This window comes from Thalassophryne amazonica, chromosome 12 (genome assembly GCF_902500255.1).
Source record: "Thalassophryne amazonica chromosome 12, fThaAma1.1, whole genome shotgun sequence".
In the NCBI taxonomy this organism is placed as follows: domain Eukaryota; kingdom Metazoa; phylum Chordata; class Actinopteri; order Batrachoidiformes; family Batrachoididae; genus Thalassophryne; species Thalassophryne amazonica.
In genome coordinates, this window is record NC_047114.1 from 65,239,829 (window position 1) to 65,252,102 (window position 12,274).

Consider the following 12,274-nt stretch of genomic DNA (forward strand, 5'->3'; position numbering starts at 1 on the left):
GACAATGAAGGAAATTTGGAACTGCTGGTTAAGGCTAAGCGTAAATTTGGTAAGACTGTAATTCACGTCGGCAGTAATGACACCCGGTTACGCCAATCGGAGGTCACTAAAATTAACACTGAATCGGTGTGTAACTTTGCAAAAAAAAAAGGCGGACTCTGTAGTTTCTCTGGGTCCCTCCCCAAACGGACCGAGAGTGACATGTTTAGTCGCATGTTCTCCCTGAATTGCTGGCTGTCTGAGTGGTGTCCAAAAAATGTGGGCTTCATAGATAATTGGCAAGGCTTCTGGGGAAAACCTGGTCTTGTTAGGAGAGACGGCATCCATCCCACTTTGGATGGAGCAGCTCTCATTTCTAGAAATCTGGCCAATTTTATTAAACCCTCCAAACCGTGACTATCCAGGGTTGGGATCAGGAAGCAGAGTTGTAGTCTTACACACCTCTCTGCAGCTTCTCTCCCCCTGCCATCCACCCAATACCCCATCCCCGTAGAGACGGTGCCTGCTCCCAGACCACCAACAACCAGTAAAAATCTATTTATGCATAAAAATTCAAAAAGAAAAAAAATAATATAGCACCTTCAACTGCACCACAGACTAAACAGCTAAATGTGGTTTATTAAACCTTAGGTCTCTTTTAAGTCCCTGTAGTAATGATATATAATTGATCAACATATTGATTTATTCTGCCTAACAGAAACCTGGTTACAGCAGGATGAATATGTTAGTTTAAATGAGTCAACACCCCCGAGTCACACTAACTGTCAGAATGCTCGTAGCACAGGCCGAGGGGGAGGATTAGCAGCAATCTTCCACTCCAGCTATTAATTAATCAAAAACCCAGACAGAGCTTAATTCATTTGAAAGCTTGACTCTTAGTCTTGTCCATCCAAATTGGAAGTCCCAAAAACCAGTTTTATTTGTTATCTATCGTCCACCTGGTCGTTACTGTGAGTTTCTCTGTGAATTTTCAGACCTTTTGTCTGACTTAGTGCTTAGCTCAGATAAGATAATTATAGTGGGCGATTTTAACATCTACATAGATGCTGAGAATGACAGCCTCAACACTGCATTTAATCTATTATTAGACTCAATTGGCTTTGCTCAAAATGTAAATGAGTCCACCCACCACTTTAACCATACTTTAGATCTTGTTCTGACTTATGGTATGGAAATTGAAGACTTAACAGTATTCCCTGAAAACCCCCTTCTGTCTGATCATTTCTTAATAACATTTACCTTTACTTTAATGGACTACCCAGCAGTGGGGAATAAGTTTCATTACAGTAGAAGTCTTTCGGAAAGCGCTGTAACTAGGTTTAAGGATATGATTCCTTCTTTATGTTCTCCAATGCCATATACCAACACAGTGCAGAGTAGCTACCTAAACTCTGAGTGAGATAGATTATCTCGTCAATAGTTTTACATCCTCATTGAGCACAACTTTGGATGCTGTAGCTCCTCTAAAAAAGAGAGCCTTAAATCAGAAGTGCCTGACTCCGTGGTATAACTCACAAACTCACAGCTTAAAGCAGATAACCCGTAAGTTGGAGAGGAAATGGCGTCTCACTAATTTAGAAGATCTTCACTTGGAAAAAGAGTCTGTTGCTCTATAAAAAAGCCCTCCGTAAAGCTAGGACATCTTACTACTCATCACTAATTGAAGAAAATAAGAACAACCCCAGGTTTCTTTTCAGCACTGTAGCCAGGCTGACAGAGTCAGAGCTCTATTGAGCCGAGTATTCCTTTAACTTTAACTAGTAATGACTTCATGACTTTCTTTGCTAATAAAATTTTAACTATTAGAGGAAAAAATTACTCATAACCATCCCAAAGACATATCGTTATCTTTGGCTGCCTTCAGTAATGCTGGTATTTGGTTAGACTCTTTCTCTCCGATTGTTCTGTCTGAGTTATTTTCATTAGTTACTTCCTCCAAACCATCAACATGTCTATTAGACCCCATTCCCACCAGGCTGCTCAAGGAAGCCCTACCATTAATTAATGCTTCCATCTTAATTATGATCAGTCTATCTTTATTAGTTGGCTATGTACCACAGGCTTTTAAGGTGGCAGTAATTAAACCATTACTTAAAAAGCCATCACTTGACCCAGCTATCTTAGCTAATTATAGGCCAATCTCCAACTTTCCTTTTCTCTCAAAAATTCTTGAAAGCGTAGTTGTAAAACAGCTAACTGATCATCTGCAGAGGAATGGTCTATTTGAAGAGTTTCAGTCAGGTTTTAGAATTCATCATAGTACAGAAACGGCATTAGTGAAGGTTACAAATGATCTTCTTATGGCCTCAGACAGTGGACTCATCTCTGTGCTTGTCCTGTTAGACCTCAGTGCTGCTTTTGATACTGTTGACCATAAAATTTTATTACAGAGATTAGAGCATGCCATAGGTATTAAAGGCACTGCGCTGCGGTGGTTTGAATCATTTATCTAATAGATTACAATTTGTTAATGTAAATGGGGAGTCTTCTTCACAGACTAAGGTTAATTATGGAGTTCCACAAGGTTCTGTGCTAGGACCAATTTTATTCACTTTATACATACTTCCCTTAGGCAGTATTATTAGAAAGCATTGCTTAAATTTTCATTGTTACGCAGATGATACCCAGCTTTATCTATCCATGAAGCCAGAGGACACACACCAATTAGTTAAACTGCAGGAATGTCTTACAGACATAAAGACATGGATGACCTCTAATTTTCTGCTTTTAAACTCAGATAAAACTGAAGTTATTGTACTTGGCCCCACAAGTCTTAGAAACATGGTGTCTAACCAGATCCTTACTCTGGATGGCATTACCCTGACCTCTAGTAGTACTGTGAGAAATCTTGGAGTCATTTTTGATCAGCATATGTCCTTCAATGCGCATATTAAGCAAATATGTAGGACTGCTTTTTTGCATTTGCGCAATATCTCTAAAATTAGAAAGGTCTTGTCTCAGAGTGATGCTGAAAAACTAATTCATGCATTTATTTCCTCTAGGCTGGACTATTGTAATTCATTATCAGGTTGTCCTAAAAGTTCCCTGAAAAGCCTTCAGTTAATTCAAAATGCTGCAGCTAGAGTACTGACGGGGACTAGGAGAGAGCATATTTCACTCATATTGGCCTCTCTTCATTGGCTTCCTGTTAATTCTAGAATAGAATTTAAAATTCTTCTTCTTACTTATAAGGTTTTGAATAATCAGGTCCCATCTTATCTTAGGGACCTCATAGTACCATATCACCCCAATAGAGCGCTTCGCTCTCAGACTGCAGGCTTACTTGTAGTTCCTAGGGTTTTTAAGAGTAGAATGGGAGGCAGAGCCTTCAGCTTTCAGGCTCCTCTCCTGTGGAACCAGCTCCCAATTCGGGTCAGGGAGACAGACACCATCTCTACTTTTAAGATTAGGCTTAAAACTTTCCTTTTTGCTAAAGCTTATAGTTAGGGCTGGATCAGGTGACCCTGAACCATCCCTTAGTTATGCTGCTATAGACTTAGACTGCTGGGGGGTTCCCATGATGCACTGAGTGTTTCTTTCTCTTTTTGCTCTGTATGCACCACTCTGCATTTAATCATTAGTGATTGATCTCTGCTCCCCTCCACAGCATGTCTTTTTCCTGATTCTCTCCTCTCAGCCCCAACCAGTCCCAGCAGAAGACTGCCCCTCCCTGAGCCTGGTTCTGCTGAAGGTTTCTTCCTGTTAAAAGGGAGTTTTTCCTTCCCACTGTCACCAAGTGCTTGCTCACAGGGGGTCGTTTTGACCGTTGGGGTTTTTCTGTAATTATTGTATGGCTTTTGCCTTACAATATAAAGCACCTTGGGGCAACTGTTTGTTGTGATTTGGCGCTATATAAACAAAATTGATTTGATGTCGAGTAATTATATTTTATTAATGCTAAATACATAAAGCTGAGGATTATGCATTTCAAATGAATAGGATTTATTACAGTATTGAATATGCATCATGTAAGGTTTATTTGGTAGGTTTGTATTAAAATTATCTAAAAAAGTAAATGGGAATTTGTCATGTAATAAAATTACATAAATCTTAAACGTTAGGGTTAAATATTTCTGTGAGTGTATTTATTTTGATATCAATACATTTTTCTCTATACAAAGTAACAAAAATGCAGTCTTAGCATGACATGTTGACATTTATGACTCCCCTTACAATTCACATATTTTCTCAATTGATTTCTTAAGCAAATTTGGACTTTCGTTGTGGAAAAATATATAACTTAGGCTGTTTTGATAACTTACATTTTAATGTAAATAAATAAAGCATTACCACTGACCAGTCCTAACCCTGTTTCAACCATAATTTGAATCACGTTTTCCAAAACTGGAGCAACTTCAACTTCTGACCAGTGTACAAACTGAAATTGATTACCCCATAACTCCATAGAATTCAGTCACAGACAGTCTCAACCTTTTCGGAATTTCTATGTTTCAGGCAAATCATCTGATGTGATGATCACCCTGCCACCTTTAATTATTTCAGCACAAAAAGTAAAGCTATAAAATATGACAGAAAATACAACTTGCAGCATATTTGAACCTGCTGTTTTAATCATGATTTCCAAATGTAAATCCTAAGATCTGATTTAATTTAATTAACTAAATACATTCATGAGTAGAAACTGAGGTCTAGTTTTGGATGCTACACCAAATCCATTTTTTTAAAAATCTAAACTTAACTAAATAGTTTATGTACAAAAAACAAATCTGACAATTCTACGTGTGTATGATAAACTGACAAAAAACTACTACAAAATATTGGGTGTAAATCTCATTTTTTTGAGTGTGTGAATCAGCTGCAAAAATTTGGAATTTAGTCAAACTTGGAAATTCAAACAGTTAAAATGTGAAGGAAAACTGAGAAATTAGAACTGATAGGTTTGCGGTAAATGTAGACAAGCTACAAAAGTTTCATTTCTTACTTTTAAAAAGTTTGTCTTGTTTTCAGAGATTTGTGTGTGTTTCTCTGCTATGTGCCCCCGACCCCCTCTGTGCACCCGTGTGGCACATTGGCCTTGAGAACTGAGAGCGGCATGGAACAAACAGGCGGCACTGTTTCATTCGTCTCCTCCCTCCATCCTTTTTCCTTTGATGTCCTTTGATTAATTTGCCTTATGCTCTGCCTCTATTTCACCAGCCTGCTCCTTTGTTTCTCCACAGCTGACAACGTTCCATCATATCAAGTTTTTTCTAGTCGTAGTTTCACGTTTTAACAGACAGTGGTTGGTTCCCTTTACATTGTCGACTGCTTGTTAGTGCAGGCAAACAAATCTGAGAACCGTCATTTTTGTGAAACAAGGCATCATACATATTGCTTATCACAAATGATGCATGAATCCCAGTTGTTAAAGAATCAAAACCATGAAGAGAAATAACATCATGATCAGCAATGGCATAGTGCAATCTGAAGCCTCACCACTGGATTAGATTAGAGATTAGATTAGGTAGAACTTTATTAATCCCTTGGGAAGACTCCCTCAGTTTCCAGCAGCATTGTATAACAGCACACAGGGTAAGAAGCACACAGAGTGATGGTCTAGAGATGGTCACAGGGGAGGTGATGGTCTTGTGGTTAAGCGTTGGGCTTGAGACCAGAGGAGCCTTGGTTCAAATCCCAGCCTGACAGGAAAATCACTAAGGGCCCTTGGGCAAGGTCCTTAATCCCCTAGTTGCTCCCAGTGTGTATTGAGTACCTTGTATGGCAGCACCCTCACATCTGGGTGAATGTGAGGCATTATTGTAAAGCGCTTTGAGTGTCTGATGCAGATGGAAAAGCCATTTAGAGTATCAAAAGCAAAAACCAATTTGCAAAATGTAAATATAAATTCCATAAATAATGCTTGCTACGGTCTTACTGGCTACTACTGTTCCTCTCCTTCCTGTCCCCTGTCTTCCTGTTACTCCTTCTCCTCCCAGGTTCACACTAAATCCTACATAATGTAGCTTTAAAGATCTTATAGCACAATTCAAGAACATCTGTCAGTTTCACAGTTAAAAACCAAAGGCATTTACAAAACACAATTAAAAAGACATTAAATCAACAAAATTAAGCAAGCTTAAAAAACTGGGGCATAAGCAGACATGCACATAACTGTGCTCGTGTTCATAAAAATAAATTACATGCAGCAGAAAACACAAATGGAAACACTTTTCCGACAGTCTCTCTTCATTGTCTTCCCATGCGTTTTCTGGTGCACATCATTTGTTTTTAGCATACACAAGCACTGTGAGCACTGGTTATGTGCACGGGTGGGTAAAAGGATTCCTCAGTACTGACTGTAAGTCCAGTGAAAGAGTGGACCACAAACAAGTGTGCAAAACTGCTTTTAATCTGCTTTTTACAGTTCATTATGGTGATGGTTTTATGGTAAATATCCTCGAAGCCTCACAATTCTGACTATCGATGACTATTGAACTAAATTTAGTCTGGAAAGAGCTTGTGTAGAAGCACAAGTCATGGAAGTCCATATCCAATGTGTCCACTCAGCAGGTCTGTAATACGTCTACACAGTGTGTGCAGTCAAGATTTACATGCTCCTTCACTCTCTCTTGGACAAGTGGAGGTAGCAGCACTCCTTTTCATTAAAAGTGACAAGCCCTGAAATGAATCATTTTAGTCCTGAAAATATTTTATTTTGTAAGTTATTTCAGTGAGTTATTTTAGGACTAATGCTTTAATGGCATTTTTGATGGCACACAGTGATAATAATATTACCAAATCTTTAAAGTTTGCTGAATGTGACGAGCTACAATAACCAGTCAGTTACAGCCTTATTCGTTATTTCCCCCTCAAAATGCGACTCACAATAACTCATAATGACAATGTGGAAAAAGATTTTTTTTTTTTTTTTTTTTTTTAGATTTTTGCAAATTTGTTTAAAAGAACAAAAACAAGCAAATAAATCGCATGCATGTAAGTATTCACAGCCTTTGCCATGAAGCTCAAAATTGAGCTCAGGTGCATCCTGTTTCCACTGATCATCCTTGAGATGTTTCTACAGCTTAGAGTCCATTTGGTGTAAACTCAGTTGATTGGACATGATGTGGAAAGGCACACACCTGTCTACATATAAGGTCCCACAGTTGACACTGTCAACTGTGGGAGTGTCAACTGTCAGAGAACAAACCAAGCATGAAGTCAAAGGAATTGTCTGTAGACCTCTGAGACAGGATTGTCTTGAGGCACAAATCTGGAGAAGGGTACAGAAACATTTCTGCTGCTTTGAAGGTCCCAGTGAGCACAGTGGCCTCCATCATCCATAAATGGAAGTTCAGATCCACCAGGACTCTTCCTAGAGCTGGCCACCCGTCTAAACTGAGCGATCGGGGGCGAAGGGCCTTAGTCAAGTAGGTGACCAAGAACCCAATGGTCACTCTGTCAGAGCTCCAACATGTGGACAGAGAAGAACCTTCCAGAAGGACAACCATCTCTGCAGTAATCCACCAATCAGGCCTGTATGGTACAGTGGGCAGATGGAAGCCATTCCTTAGTAAAAGGCACATGGCAGCCCATCTGGAGTTTGCCCAAAGGCACCTGAAGGACTCTCAGACCACTCACTCACTCACTCACTCACTCATCTTCAACCGCTTAGTGCAATCAAGGGTCGCGGGGGGCTGGAGCCTATCCCAGCAGTCATAGAGCGCGAGGCAGGGTACACCCAGGACAGGATGCCAGTCTGTCGCAGGGCCACAGACAAACACATTCACACCCACTCGCATACCTACGGGCAATCTAAAGATTCCAGTCCACCTAACCCGCATGTCTTTGGATGTGGGAGGAAACCGGAGCACCCGGAGAGAACCCATGCACACACGGGGGGGGGGCTTAGTCAGGGAGGTGACCAAAAACCTGATGGTCACTCTGTCAGAGCTCCAGCATTCCTTTCTGGAGAGAGAAGAAGCATCCAGACGGACAACCATCTCTGCAACAATCCACCAATCAGGCCTGTATGGTAGAGTGTCCAGACGGAAGCCACTCCTTAGTAAAAGGCACATGGCAGCCCACCTGGATTTTACCAAAAGGCACCTGAAGGACTCTCAGACCAAGATAAACAAAATTCTTTGGTCTGCTGAGACCAAGATTGAACTCTTTGGCATGAATGGCCCTTTCCCAACAACTTTTTTTACCCTGTTTTATTGTTAGTGTTTTATATGATTGCATGTTTTCTTTTATTCTTTTTATCTTTTATGTTTTTAATCTTTCATTGTGGTTTTTTTCATCTTTTGATTCATGTTGCTCTTTATTTTGTGTGTTGTGTGAAGCTCCTTGAGGCGACCACATCCTGAGTTGGCGCTATACCATTTAATCAAGTCTGAACTTGAATTTGAATGCCAGTTGTCGTGTTTGGTGGAAACCAGGCACCATCCCTACAGTGAAGCATGATGGTGGCAGCATCATGCTGTGGGGATGTTTTTCAATGGCAGGAACTGGGAGACTCGTCAGGATTGAGGGAAAGATGAATGCAGCAATGTACAGATACATCCTGGATGAAAACCTGCTCCAGAGCGCACTTGACCTCAAACTGGGGTGACGGTTCATCTTTCAGTAGGACAATGACCCTAAACACACAGCCAAGATATCAAAGGAGTGGCTTCAGGAGAACTCTGTGAATGTTATTGAGTAGCCCAGCCAGAACCCAGACCTAAATCTGATTGAACATCTCTGGAGAGATCTGAAAATGGTTGTGCACCAACGCTCCCCATCCAACCTGATGGAGCTTGAGAGGTGCTGCAAAGAGGAATGGGCAAAACTGTCCAAAGATAGGTGCACCAAGCTTGTGGCATCATATTCAAGAAAACCTGAGGCTGTAATTGCTGCCCAAGGTGCATCAACAGGTATTGAGCAAACGGTGTGAATACTTAAGTACATGTGATTCTTAGTTTTTTATTTTTAATAAATTAGCAAAAAACAAACAAAAAACAAACTTTTTTCATATTATCATTATGGGGTGTTGTAAGTAGAATTTTGAATGAAAAATGAATTTTATCCAGTTTGGAATAAGACTGTAATATAACACAATGTGGAAAAAGTGAAGTGCTGCAAATTCTCTCTGGATGCACTGTATATAAAAAACATTTTTTGGAGTCTTCACAACAAAATTACAGTCAGACAGCAAGAATGTTAAAACATACATTACTGGTTATCTGTTGTGAAAGTGTCGTGACACGGACCCACAACAGGGGGCGTTAATGAACGGACAATGGATAAGCCAAACAGTAACAATTTAATGTTGTGAATCGCACAACGACGTACAGACAATAACAATATGGTGACTGTCAATCATACACCAGGTGACGTGTGGGCAGGCTTGACGATAGAAGACGCCTGGCGAGAGAAGAGTCAGATCCCACACAGCTTCCACCACCAACGGAGCTAAAGAACACCGGAGCCGCCAAGCCCTGCGCCCCAGGTGGCCGCTGTCTTCAGCAGTCAGACCCGGTACTGCTGGCAGAGGACAGAGACAGTCCTGATGAGTGTGAGTTCGCACACTCAGTAATCCCACAGTCTGTATACAATTAGGAGGGAGAACCTCCACCTCCAGCAACAATTTCACCCGTGCAGCTCCTGTTGGTCTCTTTCCTGGATGGAGTGAGAGGCGAAGAACGTCGTCCTCTCACTGTCTGCCAATCCAGCCTCCGACAGAGCCCGCAGGAACACGGCTGCACACAGAACAATGTCTTGGACAACAATAATCACAGCAGAGAAGATTACCTGAATGGTAGCTGATTTCTCGGCGGGGAGGTGGAGTTGCAGTCCGGCCTTTATGGTGGTGGTGATGAGTAGTGGATGAGTGACAGCTGGTATGGATGATGTGTGACAGCTGTCACTCCTGGTCGCTCCGACGCCCTCTCGTGCTTGAAGCCCGCACTTCAAGCAGGGCGCCATGTTGTGGTGGTGGGCCAGCAGTACCTCCTCTTCAGCGGCCCACACAACATTATAAGGGATTCCTCTCTCTCTCTCTCTCTCTCTCTCTCTCTCTCTCTCTCTCTCTCTCTCTCTCTCTCTCTCTCTCTCTCTCTCTCTCTATATATATATATATATATATATATATATATATATATATATATATATATATATATATATCTATATATATCTCTATATATATCTCTATATATATATCTATATAATTTTATATATCTATTATCTATTGAAATTACAGTGAATGAAGTAACAGAAATTTGTGTGCATGTACAACAATGTGCTAAACTGCTTAGAAGATATTTATTGTGTGTGTATTGTCACTAGTTTGCTGTTTGAGTGGGTTACATCAAGAAAGTGTACAACTCACAACATGGAACGACAGTAACAGCACAATGACAATTTTAACAACAGTCATGTGGAACAACACTCAGTGTTCAGTTTGTCCCATTGTCTCAAACAGAAAACAACTGAAATCTAGGTCAGTGGGGTACGCAAGGGAGAAGAATTCCCCAACATTTCAGCACAGACACTTGAAGCTATTGACAATAGTTAAGAAGCAACTTGTCTACATAAGGTCATTGTTACACACGCTGATAATTAGATCCATATTATCGCAACATCACATTTACTGCCATTAAATAAACAACAAGCACCAAGTGCTCATCAAATATCAACTGTTGCCAAAACAGCTTATTCTCATGTAATAGAACACTGAAGGAACTCTTGATAAAGAAGTTTGTGTTTTATGGCTTGAAATTGTTTCTGAGTATGCACGTACAAAGGGCAAATATCACAACATTGCAATCAAACGTGAAAGAGCTCTTACAGAAATTTCACATTTAAGAAACCAAACTGAGCTTCTGACTGTACATCAAAGATTAATGCACATTAAGTGTAATTAGTATGCTGCCCGTGAGGATCCACGGGCTCTAGATCGGGTAGTGTTTATAAAATAGGTAGCTGACATTTTTCAAGGGTGGTAATTAATTATGCAAAGTTTCTATAATGAGTTGGAATGACATGTGAGTCCAGAATATTTTTCAAACCTTCAACCTCAACAGTTTTTAGAAGTCAACCCATTTATTTCCTGTTAATTACATAATTTTTAATGTTAATGTATTTATATATTATTTAGGTTCTTGTTATGATATACACATTATTATCATTATTATTATTTTTATTATTATTATTATTATTATTTTATTATTACTTCTATTTTATCATTTGATTTTTAAATAGACCACAATGGAAATAAGTGTTTTCACTTTCTTGTGTCATCCATATATTTTTTTATTAATGTATTTTCAATTATATTGTACTTACATTGAACTTACAAAATAAAATCACGCACTCACGCTTTTAATATATAGATGATTTATCACCCCCTGCTGGAATGGCGTGTGAGTCCACAATGTACAACCCCAATTCCAAAGAAGTTGGGACTTTGTGTAAAATGTAAATAAAAACAGAATACAATGATTTGCAAATCCTCTTCAACCTATATTCAACTGAATACACCACAAAGACAAGATATTTAATGTTCAGACTGATAAACTTTATTGTTTTTGTGCAAATATTTGCTCATTTTGAAATGGATGCCTGCAACACATTTCAAAAAAGTTGGGGCGTTGGATGTTTACCACTGTGTTACATCACCTTTCTTTCTAACAACACTCGATAAGCATTTGGGAACTGAGCACAGTAATTGCTTTCTTCTACTGGCAGCCACGTGCTCTGCGCTGGACACTGCATATATAAAATAATTATTTCATGGTGGATTAATCTTTTTTTCTGCGAATTGGCCATTGAAAACGGCTGTAATCACTTCCTGAATCACAGAGGAGGCTGCAGCCGGAGCCGTTGGTGCGCGCCTAACATGCTGCAGAAAGCATTTCCAGCCGTCTAAACAGGTCATTGTTTGACTTGTTTACATTATCATGGCTTGATTAAACATTTGGGTGTTTTTTCCTTCTTGTGTGCAGCTGTTAAAGTATGTTTATAACAGATTTAACTTCTTGTTATAATCCTTCAGACGAGCTGCGCTCTGATGCGATCCGCTGACGTCACCACTCACTCTGTTCACTTCTTTACTCCACTTGACGAGCTGCAATGTCATGTTGGAGATTAGATCACGCCACATAGCACGACATTTGTGCGTGAAAGATTTTTTGAACATTTCAAAATTCTCTGTGCGCAATAACACGCACCGGCGCCCCTGTGGCATCTTGTCTGCACCCGTTAAAGATAGGTTTACTTTCCAGCACAGCACAGCACGCCACAGGTAGTGCTATTGCATGAATCAAAAACATGCTCGTGTCAGGGCACCTTTATG